The 13,632-nt window shown below is 53.1% G+C and overlaps 1 protein-coding gene across 5 annotated transcripts in view; it reads right to left on the bottom strand.

Moving 5' to 3' along the window:
• The window catches only part of PPFIA4 (PTPRF interacting protein alpha 4), a 197,099-nt gene that overhangs the window by 103,972 nt on the left and 79,495 nt on the right, over window positions 1–13,632 (bottom strand). The gene's annotated exons all lie outside the window — the stretch shown is intronic.

The following is a 13,632-nucleotide window of genomic DNA, read 5'->3' as shown; positions in this document are numbered from 1 at the left end:
GTCGTCTGCCAGCTTAAGATGTAAAAAATAGATTTGTTCTGTATTCATTTGCTTCCCCCTCCCTCCGTGAAATCAACGGCCTGCTAAACCCAGGGTTTTGAGTTCAATCTTTGGGGGGGGGCCATTCTGTGTGACAGTTGTTTGTGTTTCTCCCTGATGCACAGCCACCTTTGTTGATTTTAATTCCCTGTACCTGTACGCCATGTCGTCACTTGCCCCTCCCTCCCTCCGTCTGTCAGATACTAGTTTCGCGCCTTTTTTCAGACCAGACACCATAGCACTGGGATCATGGAGCCCGCTCAGATCACCGCGGCAATTAGGAGCACTATGAACACCACGCGCATTGTCCTGGAGTATATGCAGAGCCAGGACATGCCAAAGCAAAACCAGGACCAGCCGAAGAGGCGATTGCAGTGCGGCGACGAGAGTGATGAGGAAATTGACATGGACATAGGCCTCTCACAAGGCACAGGCCCCAGCAATGTGCAAATCATGGTGTTACTGAGGCAGGTTCATGCCGTGGAACGCCGATTCTGGGCCCGGGAAACAAGCACAGACTGGTGGGACCACATCGTGTTGCAGATGTGGGACGATTCCCAGTGGCTGCGAAACTTTCGCATGCGTAAGGGCACTTTCATGGAACTTTGTGACTTGCTTTCCCCTGCCCTGAAGCGCCAGAATACCAGGATGAGAGCAGCCCTCACAGTTGAGAAGCGAGTGGCGATAACCCTGTGGAAGCTTGCAACGCCAGACAGCTACCGGTCAGTCGGGAATCAATTTGGAGTGGGCAAATCTACTGTGGGGGCTGCTGTGATCCAAGTTGCCAGGGCAATCAAAGACCTGCTGATATCAAGGGTAGTGACTCTGGGAAACGTGCAGGCCATAGTGGATGGCTTTGCTGCAATGGGATTCCCAAACTGTGGTGGGGCGATAAACAGAACCCATATCCCTATCTTGTCACCGGAGCACCAAGCCACCAAGTACATAAACCGCAAGGGGTACTTTTCAATGCTGCTGCAAGCCCTGGTGGATCACAAGGGACGTTTCACCAACATCAACGTGGGATGGCCGGGAAAGGTACATGATGCTCGCGTCTTCAGGCACTCTGCTCTGTTTCGAAAGCTGGAGGAAGGGACTGTCTTCCCGGACCAGAAACTAACCGTTGGGGATGTTGAAATGCCTATCGTGATCCTTGGGGACCCAGCCTACCCCTTAATGCCATGGCTCATGAAGCCGTACACAGGCAGCCTGGACATGAGTCAGGACCTGTTCAACTACAGGCTGAGCAAGTGCCGAATGGTGGTGGAATGTGCATTTGGACGTTTAAAAGCGTGCTGGCGCAGCTTACTGACTCGCTCAGACCTCAGCGAAAAGAATATCCCCATTGTTATTGCTGCTTGCTGTGCGCTCCACAATATCTGTGAGAGTAAGGGGGAGACATTTATGGCGGGGTGGGAGGTTGAGGCAAATCGCCTGGCTGCTGATTACGCACAGCCAGAAACCAGGGTGGTTAGAAGAGCACAGCAGGGCGCGGTGCGCATCAGAAAAGCTTTGAAAGCGAGTTTTGTGACTGGTCAGGCTACGGTGTGAAACCTCTGTTTGTTTCTCCTTGATGAACCCTCCGCCCCCCCCCCCACCCGGTTCACTCTACTTCCCTGTAAACCAACCACCCCACCCTCCATTCCCCCCCTCGAGCACCGCTTGCAGAGGCAATAAAGTCATTGTTACTTCACATTCATGCATTCTTTATTAATTCATCACACAACTAGGGGGATAATTGCCAAGGTAGCCCGGGATGGGTGGGGGAGAAGGGAAGGAAAAGGACACACTGCAGTTTAAAACTTTAACTCTTATTGAAGGCAAGGCTTCTGATGCTCGGGCAATCATCTGGGGTGGAGTGACTGGGTGGCCGGAGGCCCCCCCCCACCGCATTCTTGGGCGTCTGGGTGAGGAGGCTATGGAACTTGGGGAGGAGGGCTGTTGGTTACACAGGGGCTGTAGCGGCGGTCTCTGCTCCTGCTGCCTTTCCTGCAGCTCAACCATATGCTGGAACATATCAGTTTGATGCTCCAGCAGCTGGAGCATCGACTCTTGCAAGCTGACTCCACCTACCATCTTCAGCCCGCCACTTGCTCTGTTCATCCCGCAATTCAGCCCGCCACCTCTCCTCTCGTTCATATTGTGCTTTTCTCATGTCTGACTTTGACTGCCTCCACGCATTCTGCTGTGCTCTGTCAGCGTGGGAGGATATCTGGAGCTCTGAGAAAATATCATCCCGAGTCCACCGTTTTCTCCTTCTAATCTTCACTAGCCTCTGTGAAGGAGAAACATTTGCAGCTGGTGGAGGAGAAGGGAGAGGTGGTTAAAAAAAGACACATTTTAGAGAACAATGGGTATACTCTTTCACTTTAAATTTTGCTGTTCACATTACACAGCACATGTGCTTTTGTTACAAGGTCGCATTTTTCCTCTTATATTGAGGGCCTGCCGGTTTGGTGTGAGGGATCACTCACACAGTGCCAGGCAACAGATTTCGGCTTGCAGGCAGCCATGGTAAGCCACAGTCTTTTGGCTTTTTTAACCTTCTTAACATGTGGGAATGGTTTCAAACAGTAGCGCCCTCATTTCCCATACCAAGTACCCATTGGGTTGGCCATTTAAAATGGGTTTGCAATGTAAAAGAAGGGGCTGCGGTTTCATGGTTAACATGCAGCACAAACCCAACTAACCCCGCTCCCCCCCCACACTCAATTCTCGGGGATGATCACTTCACCCCTCCCCCAACCGCGTGGCTAACAGCGGGGAACATTTCTGTTCAGCAGAGCAGGAACGGGCACCTCTGAATGTCCCCTTAATAAAATCGCCCCATTTCAACCAGGTGACCGTGAATGATATCACTCTCCTGAGGATAACAAAGAGCGATAAGGAATGGATGTTGTCTGCATGCCAGCAAACACCGGGACCATATGCTGCCATGCTTTGTTATGCAATGATTCCAGACTATGTGCTACTGGCCTGGCATGGTAAAGTGTCCTATCATGGCGGACGGGATAAGGCAGCCCTCCCCAGAAACCTTTTGCAAAGGCTTTGGGAGTACATGAAGGAGAGCTTTCTGGAGATGTCTCTGGAGGATTTCCGCTCCATCCCCATACACATTAACAGACTTTTCCAGTAGCTGTACTGGCCGCGATTGCCAGGGCAAATTAATCATTAATCATTAAACACGCTTGCTTTTAAACCATGTGTAATATTTACAAAGGTACACTCACCAGAGTCCCCCCCGTGTGCCCTCAGGGTCTGGGAGCACGCCTTGGGTGAGTTCGGGGGTTACTGGTTCCAGGTCCAGGGTGATAAACATATCCTGGCTGTTGGGGAAACCGGTTTCTCCGCTTCCTTGCTGCTGTGAGCTATCTACATTATCTTCATCCTCATCTTCCTCGTACCCCGAACCCGCTTCCCTGTGTGTTTCTCCATTGAAGGAGTCAAAGCACAGGGTTGGGGTAGTGGTGGCTGCACCCCCTAGCATGGCATGCAGCTCCGCGTAGAAGCGGCATGTTTGCGGCTCTGCCCCAGACCTTCCGTTTGCCTCTCTGGCTTTGTGGTAGGCTTGCCTTAGCTCCTTAATTTTCACGCGGCACTGCTGTGCATCCCTGTTATGGCCTCTGTCCTTCATGGCCTTGGAGACCTTTTCTAATATTTTGCCATTTCATTTACTGCTACGGAGTTCAGCTAGCACTGATTCATCTCCCCATATGGTGAGCAGATCCCATACCTCCCGTTCAGTCCATGATAGAGCTCTTTTGAGATCCTGGGACTCCATCATGGTTACCTGTGCTGATGAGCTCTGCATGGTCACCTGTGCTCTCCACGCTGGGCAAACAGGAAATGAAATTCAAATGTTTGCGGGGCTTTTCCTGTCTACCTGGTCAGTGCATCTGAGTTGAGAGTGCTGTCCAGAGCAGTCACAATGAAGCACTGTGGGATAGCTCCCGGAGGCCAATAACGTCGAATTCCGTTCACACTACCCCAATTCCGACCCGCTAAGGCCGATTTTATCGCTAATCCCCTCGTCGGAGGTGGAGTAAAGAAACTGGTTTAAAGGGCCCTTTAAGTCGAAAAAAGGGACTTAGTCGTGTGAACGTGTCCAGGCTTAATTCGATTTAACGCTGCTAAATTCGACCTAAACCCGTAGTGTAGACCAGGACTAAGAGAGAATCTGGGCCCGTATGGACAGGCTGGGTGGGGTGTGTAATGAACGAAGCAGGAGCCCACTGAACACGGGTTAAGTCTTGGTTTGCAGCGTATCAACTTATCTGCTTTTCTATACTACACTTCCCACCCATTTGCCCAATCACCCTGTGACCAGAGTCCCAGGGGAGAGGGAAATGCTCCGTAGCTCCAACTGAGCAATGGATGGATACGAGCGAAGGATCTTCTCACGCCAGCCCATTTCTCTGTATTCCCTGTAACGGCAGCCCAGGGTGTGCCACCCATCCTACAGTAACTCACAGCGACGCACAGGCCCTTGTCTGTCACGGACACCCGGGCAAAGCACACCCATTCGGATTCCCACCCGCACTGCACACAGTGGTGTAGCCAAGGTTGCAGACGAGGAGGAGCGGCGGAGAAAAAAGGCACCGGTCCTTTGGTGTCATATCGGCGGCCCTGCACATGCGCCGAAATGCTGCTGAAAGACAGAGCGGCGCATGCGCAGAGCCGCCCCGCTTTCCCATCTGGAGCGCTGTCTGGGGCACCGAGACCCCTGGCCACGCTCTCAGGGCCAGAATCCCGGCCAGAGTGCTGGGAGCCTGCGGCCCCGCTGTGCTGGCCAGAGCGCCGGGAGCCCGCAGCCCCGTTCCGCCTGCTGCCCGGAGCGCCGGGAGCCAGCAGGCCAGCCCGCAGCCCCATTTGCGGCCGCCCAGAGCCAGCAGGCCAGCCCGCGGCCCCGTTTGCGGCCGCCCTGAGCACTGGGAGGCGGGAGCCAGCAGGCCAGCCCACAAAAAAAAAGAAAAGAAAAACCCGGAAGCAGCCGAGGGGTAGGGGGGGTGCCCAGGTGGGCGGGGGGTCAGTGCACTGCTGCTGTTGCTACTCACTTCATCAACAACAAAAGCAGTCTCCTCCCCCAACTAGAACTCGTCCATCTTTCCTCCGGCTCGGACTGCAGCCGCTCACGCCGCCAGCCTGTAACAAATGCCCCGCCCCCGTCCCCTGATAACTCCTCTGCCATTATCAGGGGACGGGGCATTCGCTACAGGCTGGCAGCGTGTGCAGCTGCGGTCCGAGCCGGAGGAAAGATGGACGAGTTCCAGTCTCATAGACTCATAGACTCATAGACTTTAAGGTCAGAAGGGACCATTATGATCATCTGGTCTGACCCCCTGCATGTTGCAGGCCACAAAGCCGTCCCTACCCCTTCCCTTGACTCTGCTGTTGAAGTCCCCAAATCCTGTGGCTTAGTGACTTCAATTGGCAGAGAACCCTCCTGCTAGCGATCCCTGCCCCATGCTGCGGAGGAAGGCGAAAAACCTCCAGGGCCTCTGCCAATCTACCCTGGAGGAAAATTCCTTCCCGACCCCAAATATGGCGATCAGTAAAACCCCGAGCATGTAGGCAAGAGTCTCCAGCCTGACCCTCGTTGGCCATTATACTATTTACCTGCCAAGGCACGGTATTCCTTTGGCTAAAATCATGTTTTTCCATTAAACCATTCCCTCCATAAACTTATCTAACTTAATCTTGAAACCAGACAGGTCCTTCGCCCCCACTGTTTCCCTCGGAAGGCTGTTCCAATATTTCACCCCTCTGACCGTCAGAAATCTTCGTCTTATTTCAAGCCTAAACTTCCCCACAGCCAGTTTATATCCGTTCGTTCTCGTGTCCACGTTAGTACTGAGCTGGAACAGTTCCTCTCCCTCCCTGGTATATTTAAAGAGAGCAATCATATCCCCCCTCAGCCTTCGTTTGGACAGACTAAACAACCCGAGCTCCTCTAGTCTCCTTTCATACGACAGGTTTTCCATTCCTCTGATCATTCTAGTGGCCCTTCTCTGTACCCGTTCCAGTTTGAGATCATCTTTTTTAAACATGGGAGACCAGAACTGCACACAGTACTCCAAATGTGGTCTCACTAGCGCCTTATACAACGGAAGCAGCACCTCCTTGTTCCTACTAGATATTCCTCGCCTAATGCAACCCAAGACCGCATTGGCTTTTTTCACCGCCACGTCACATTGTCGACTCATAGTCATCCTACGGTCTACCAAGACCCCGAGGTCTTTCTCCTCCTCTGTTACTTCTAACCGATGCGTCCCCAGCTTGTAACTAAAATTGCTGTTAGTCATCCCTAAATGCATCACCTTACACTATTAAATTTCATCCTATTTCTGATACTCCAATTCACAAGCTCATTCAAGTCTCCCTGCAGAATATCCCTATCCTCCTCCGAATTGGCAATGCCTCCCAGCTTCGTGTCATCCGCAAATTTTATCAGCCCACTCCTACAATCGGTTCCGAGGTCAGTAATAGATAGATTAAATAAAATGGGTCCCAAAACCGAACCTTGAGGAACTCCACTGGTGACCTCCCTCCAACCTGACAGTTCACCCTTCAACACGACCCGCTGCATTCTCCCCATTAACCAATTCCTTATCCACCTCTGGATTTTCATATCGATCCCCATCTTTTCCAGTTTAACCAATAATTCCTCAAGTGGTACAGTATCAAACGCTTTACTGAAATCAAGGTATATTAGGTCCACCGCATTTCCCTTATCTAATAAGTCTGTTACTTTCTCGAAGAAGGAGATCAGATTGGTTTGGCACGATCTGCCCTTCGTAAAACCATGTTGTAATTTGTAAAACAGTCGGGGGAGGGGACTTCTTTTGTTGTTGATGAAGTGAGTAGCAAGAGGAAGGAGACAGCGGAAGGACCCGGAAGCGGCGCTGAGTGAGGCCCAGAAGCGGAAGGACCCAGAAGTGGCGCCAAGTATGAAAATTAAAAAGGTGCCACTTTTGGGGAATGTGGTCAGGGGAAGCGGCCGCTTCCCCTGAACCCCCCTAGCTACGCTACTGACTGCACAGGTGTCAGTGACAAGGTGCAGGGCAGGGGGAGCATCAGGCCCCTGGCTCCAGTTCTCTAGCCAGCACCTCAGACATTCCAGTACGGACCCCACCTTAACAGAGCGATTGTCTGGTGGACGCTTCCCACCCGCGATCCCATTCTCCAGCTGGCCGCACCCCCCGGGCAATCTCAGCAGATGATGTCTGAGGGAAGGGATATTAGGGCAGCCCCAGGGTTTTTGTTCAGTGCCTCCAAAGCAATACATGTGTTGTCCTGTTTGAATAAAGTTAATTTCATTCCCCTCTTATCTGTGCTACTCCCTTTGTCCCCTGGGCATTGGTCCTGCTTTGAGCAGGGGGCTGGACTAGATGACCTCCTGAGGTCCCTTCCAACCCTGATATTCTGATTCTAGAAGCTTCTATGGTTCCTTTCCCCCTGCACATGCGCTGCCCTCCTGCCTGGTCCTTCTCATCCCTGGCTCCAGCTCTCCTGTCCCTGACATTCCTCTCTCATTCGGCAGCCCAGCCCACTGGTGGCTGGGGCAACTCCAGCCCCGCTAGTGGTTCCATTCCTGTTACTTACTATCTCCAATCTCTTCTCTTCTCCTCCCTCTCAAAGGCGGCAGCAGCCTCTAGTGGGCTGGCAGCTCTGTCTTATTCCAGCTGCTTTTACCACTCTCCCAAGATCTTTCTTTGCAAGGAGCATTCTCCATGGACCAGCAGTAAGGGCTCTGCACGTCACAGCTCATCCTGTCCCTCTGCGATGGAATCTAACCTTAGCTGGTGCGGAAAGATGGGCCTGCAGCTCCTCTGAGAACGCTCTGGGCCCCTGGTCTGAGGCTTTGCTGATGTCAGGGGTGGATTTAAAGTGCCGAAACCCCTAGTCAGATTCCTGAGAACACAGGAGAGGCCCTCGGGAAAGGATACAACTTGCAATGCTAAGACACAAAATTTAGGAAGGCATCCATCAGACAGGAGCCATCTTCTCTGTCTCCAAGCGCCGCCTGCAGCACGAAGGAGAACGTGGCACAGTGTTTCTGAAGCAAAGCTAAAATCCATCGTCCCTTCATGGCAGGAGCGCTTTGACTTGAGTACCGCAATGGAACTCTAGGAATAAATTGGATCCATCTGCGTGATTAATCTCATTTCAGGCCCCTAATTGGAATGATTGTTTCTGACAGGCCTGCGTTGCAAAGAGAAGGAGAGGCAGGAAGGCTGTTTATTCTGGGAAATCAGCGCTATTGACTTGGCATTATATGGGGGAATGGAACATTTAGAAAACGAATCTGTCCAAAGCCATCTGTACCGTGGCTTTGAAACTTCTATTCAGTTCTAAGCCTCAGACAGCCTCTAAGGCATTCTCATTCTTCTACTGGAGCTCTGCAGGTCTGGGGCAGTATATTCTCCCATCGCCTTATGAGGTTCAAAGAGGAGCCAATCTTGAACAAAAGAAAGGTTTGGCTCTGGTGCTTTTCATCACTTAAGTCTAACACCCAGGCCCAGGAACACAGCAGAATAAATGTTAAGAGAAAACTAAACACATCTAGGGGATAACACAACCCCGAGCAATACGTGGCATGGAACTGCCAGACAAACCAGGAGACCTGGGTTCTCTTCCTGGCTCTGCCACTGACCAGCTGGGTGACCATGAGCAGGTCATGGCCCTCTAATGTGCCTCAGTTTCCCCTCCTACCCACTACGTGCCTTGCATAGAGACACAGCTATATAGGACAGGGACTGTCTCTTACTCTGCCTAGCACAATGGGGCCCTGATCTCACCTGGCACTGCAGTAATACAACAGGAGAACTAACAGCGATGGATGAAGGGAACGTGGTAGACGCAGAAGAGGATATATTGCCAAAGGGGCTCTGTTCGTGCCCAGAACACTCGCCTATGAGCCTGCTCTCTGCAGAGATACAGGACTTAGTCCCTGCCACCTGTTCAGAAAACATGACAGCTGAGGGTTGTAATGCTCAAGTGAGCAGCGGAGGATGTGTGCCAGCCCATCTCCTGGGCTGGAAGGGGCCCCGAGTCTGCGCCATCCTGCAGGGCTAGATTTGCACCGCTGGGTCCTGCTGACGCCATGCTCAGAAGAGAGAACCACTGGTGCGAGGTGCTGCCACGCCCTGCAGCCCCTGATCCCCACGTGGCTCCTCCCTGGGGGTGGATGGCATTGTGCTCTATAGGAGCCCTTTCACTGCCGGGCGGGACCCAGGGTCCTGGCCTCTGGGGAGCTGCTGCTGACCGAGCAAGCCCTCCTCATGCCCCTGGGTGGATCGTCGGCCATGGGGCGTGAACCTGGGACCAACCTGTGGTTCTTAAAAGCACAAGCCCCTCTTGCCTGAGCTGGACCCAGCTCGGTCAGCCAAGGCTGCAGCAGGAGCCTCAACCTCTGTAGGTGGCCCAGCCACCATAGAGGTGGGGGACAGAGGGGGCCGGATTACACTCACATGGCCAAGCTGGCAGAACAGGGTACTGGGTAACTCCTCTCCCGAGCTGTTCCACACGGACACTGTCCCTCAAGCCCCTCGCTGCCCCAGAGGCCTGACTGCTGGCAGAGTGCAGAGGCAGGGCTGAGCTTGCTCTCCCCGCTGGCACGGGGCATAGAACTGACCCCGGGAGCAGGGCTGCCTCCGTCCAGGCTTTCCCCAAAATTGAGCCTTTGTTGAGGTCGCTGTCCGGGGACATCTGCCAGGATACTCAGCTGGGCTCAGGAGCACCCAGGACATCCCAGTTCCTTGTACATCACAGGTGTAGTCCCACCTGGGAGAGATGGTGGCCCATTGGGGATAGGGTTGCCAACTTTCTAATCGCACAAAACCGAACACCCTCGCCCCGCCCCTTCTCAGAGGCCATGATCCCGCTCACTACATTCCCCCTCCCTCAGTGGCTCGCTATCCCCCACCCTCACTCACTTTCACTGAGCTGGGGCAGGAGGTTGGGGTGTGGGCTCTAAATGAGGGTGCAGGCTCCAGGGGGGACCAGAAATGAGGGGTTCAAGTGGAGGGGGGCTCCGGGCTGGGGGAGGGAGTTAGGGTGTGGGAGGGGGTGAGGACTCTATCTCAGGGGATGAGGGGTTTGGGGTGCAGGAGGAGGCTCCAGGCTGCGGGTGGGTGGGACCAAGGGATTTGGAGTGCGGGAGGGGGCTGCAGGTTGAGGCAGGGGGTTGGGGTGCAGGAAGGGGGTGAGGGCTCCGGCTGGAGGTGCAGGCTCTGGGGTGGGGCTGTGAATGAGGGGTTCAGGGTGCAGGAGAAGGCTCTGGGTTGAGGCAGGGGGTTGGGGCGTTCCAGTCAAAAACCGGACACCTGGCAACCCTAACTGGGGGTCGACTCTCTGTGAGCCATCAGTTAACTGGGGTCCCACATAGCTGGCTCCCCTGCCCACGGGGATCCCCAGAGTCAGAGCTTCTCCACAATACTTGGCTGAGTGGGGCCAGTTGAGGCTCAGGCCTGCTATGGGTTGTTCACTGAAAATGGGCTAAAGGGACTGGAGGCTCAGGCCCAGATCCCTGAAAGGATTTAGGCATCTAACACCTACTGAAATCAATTGGGAGTTAAAGGGATTTAGGCATCTGAGGAACCGGGCCTCAGTACTTTGCTTGCTTGCTCCTAATTCTAAGAGATCTAGATCAGCGGGAGCCTGCGGCAGACAGAACACCCTGCGCTCAGAGCCAGTTTCAACCCTTTCGTACAGGAGACAGGCTGGCTCCTTCTGCTGGCTGGTAGGAGCTGAAAACCACAGGGCTAGACTGAGACACAAGGTCAAAGAGACGCTGCCGCTGGTATAGCATTGCCCGTCTCTCACTATACAGGAGAACCTCGGCGTTCTCAACACCAGAGTTGCAAACTGACCAGTCAACACACCCCTTTGGATCCAGAAGTATGCAATCAGGCAGCAGCAGAGACAAAAAACCCAAAACAAATACAGCACAGTACAGTACTGTGTCAAACGTAAACTACTACAAATATAAAGAGAAATTTTAAAAAAGGTTTGACAAGGTAAAAAAACTGTTTCTTTGCTTGTCTCATTTAAATTAAGATGGTTAAAAGCAGCATTTTTCTTCTGCACAGTAAAGTTTCAAAGCCGTATTAAGTCAGTGTTCAGTTGTAAACTTTTGAAAGAACAACCGTAAGGTTTTGTTCAGTTAGGAACAACCTCCAGTCCTGAGGTGTTCGTAACTCTGAGGTTCCACTGTCGGTGTTTTTTCTTCAAACCCCAACTCCTGCAGGCAGGTGAGGACCCGAGTGTCTCATCTTGCATTCTTCCTAGTCCTGGTTGCAGAGAAAAGCTTGAAAATATGACCTCAGCGCACCCTGAAGGCTCACAAACCAAACAGCAAAGAAAAAGATCAACAGTGATTTTTTTTTAAGCCAATCTCATGATGGGTGGGGCCTGACTCGTGATTTTTGAATGCTTGGGGTTGGTGATGCTGCTACTGAGCAGCTACATGAAAACTAGAGAGGAAGTGAGGAAGCGAGAAGAGATTGGATATGGATTCACGGCCTATAGGAATAGGGAATATTGTAAACTTTCCAAAGTTCCCCTGCTCAGGTGCAACTCGGACACTGAAATAACGCGCACCTGTCCCTTTACTAGAATTCTCTCCTCGTTTCTAGGACTACAGAGGGAATCAACGTTTCTGCTGAGCCTCTCCAGCGATGGGAGATGCTCAGCCAGTCGCAGAAGTAGAAGAAAGACCATGCAACTTCAACCACGTAATGAAACCCTGCTTGAAATGACCCCAAGTGGCATCCCGGAAACGCACACCAACACCAGAACAAATTTCATACCCAACATCAAAACTTCTCCCAATGCCATTTTTAAAAACAAACGAACAAGAAACACTGCATTTTCACATGAGCCCACACACCTTAAAAGAGGAGATTTCAAGCAACTTCAAGCACTTGCATAGAATCATAGAAATGATGGCACCTCAGGAGGTCATCAAGTCCAGCCCCTTGCGCTGAGGCAGGACCAAGTAAACCTGGACTGTCCCTGATGGGTGTGTGTCCAATCTGTTCTTAAAAACCTCCAGTGATGGGAGATTCCACAGCCTCCCTTGAGAGCCTGCTCCAGAGCTTAACTCCCCTTAGAGTTAGAAAGTTCTCCCTAATATCTAGGGTTACCATATCTATTAAATAAAAAAAGAGGACCCTCCACGGGCCCTGGCCCCGCCCATTTCCCCAACCGCAGCCCCGCCCCAACTCCACCCCTTCCCCGCCCTAACTCCGCCCCCTCCTCCCTCCCACTCCCAGCCACGGAGAAAGGGCTGCCCGAGCGCTACCAGCTTCACGGTTTGCCGGGCAGCCCCCAGACCCTGCGCCCCCAGCCGGCGCTTCCCCAGCGCAGCTGGAGCCCGGGAGGGGAAGCGCCCAGCCGGGGGCGCAGGGTCTGGAGGCTGCCCGGCAAACCGTGAAGCCGGTAGCGCTTGGGCTTCGGGCAGCCCCGCCTCCGGACCCTGCGCCCCCAGCCGGGCACTTCCCCTCCCGGGCTCCGGCGGCGCAGGGTCTGGAGGTATGGGGGCTGCCCGAAGCCCGTAGCGCTCGGCTCTTAAACAGAGCCGAAGAGTCAGGGGAGGAGCAGAGCCGCCATTTTCCCGGACATGTTCGGCTTTTTGGCAATTCCCCCCGGACGGGGGTTTGAGTGCCGAAAAGCCGGACATGTCCGGGAAAAAGAGGACGTATGGTAACCCTACTAATATCTAACCTCACTCTTGCTGGCTGCAGTTTAAGCCCATTCCTTTTGTCCGACCCTCAGGAGACATGGAGAACAATTGATCCCCGTCCTCTTTCTAACAGCCCTTAACATATTTGGAGACTATCAGCTCCCCCCTCCGTCTTCTTTTCTCAGCACTGCACAGTTTTTTTAACCTTTCCCTGTAGCCGTTGGTCAAGTTTTCTAAACCTTTGGTCAATTTTGTTGCTCTCCTCTGGACTCTCTCCAACCCATCTACATCTTCCCTACCATGTGGAACCCAGCACTGGACACAGGACTTCAGCCTCCAAGCCGAGCAGGACAATGAGCTCCAGTGTCATACACACAACACTGTTTGCAACCAAGTTTTCACCCAGCCCTAATGAAACGTTTTCAATCGAGGACGAGGTGCACCAGGGGACCCATCTGATACTGGAAATCTACCATAAAACACCTGCAAATTGGGGCCTTTGGCTGATCAGGTTATTTATCGTTTGGATCGCAACAGCCCCTAGGAGCCCAGTCATGGACCGGGGCCCTGCTATGCTAGGGGCAGTACAGGCACAGAACAAAACAACAGGCGATGCAGTTTTTTCACCTTGGCCTTCAATTCCCACAAAAAGACCTGACTCTGGGCTGCCCGCCGGAGCATAGTCCACTTCCAGATGGCAGATCTGCCCCTGGAAATAAACTCTAGGCCCAGCAACGAAGCACAAACAGGGCCCAGGTGCAGCACTAGAGCTAGCTGGGGGAGCAGGCTCAGCTCAGGCAGGACCTACAAGCGCATGCTGTGCCCAGATGTCACTGCTTGTGGGGAGAAGGCTCCGGCAGGAAGCTGAAGGCCCCACTGCACGTATATGCAGCAAACGGGCTCAACCA

The sequence above is a fragment of the Chrysemys picta genome, chromosome 4 (assembly GCF_011386835.1).
Source record: "Chrysemys picta bellii isolate R12L10 chromosome 4, ASM1138683v2, whole genome shotgun sequence".
Classification (NCBI taxonomy): Eukaryota; Metazoa; Chordata; order Testudines; family Emydidae; genus Chrysemys; species Chrysemys picta.
The sequence above is the reverse complement of the archived record's forward strand: the minus strand, read 5'-3'. Positions and strand labels throughout refer to the sequence as shown.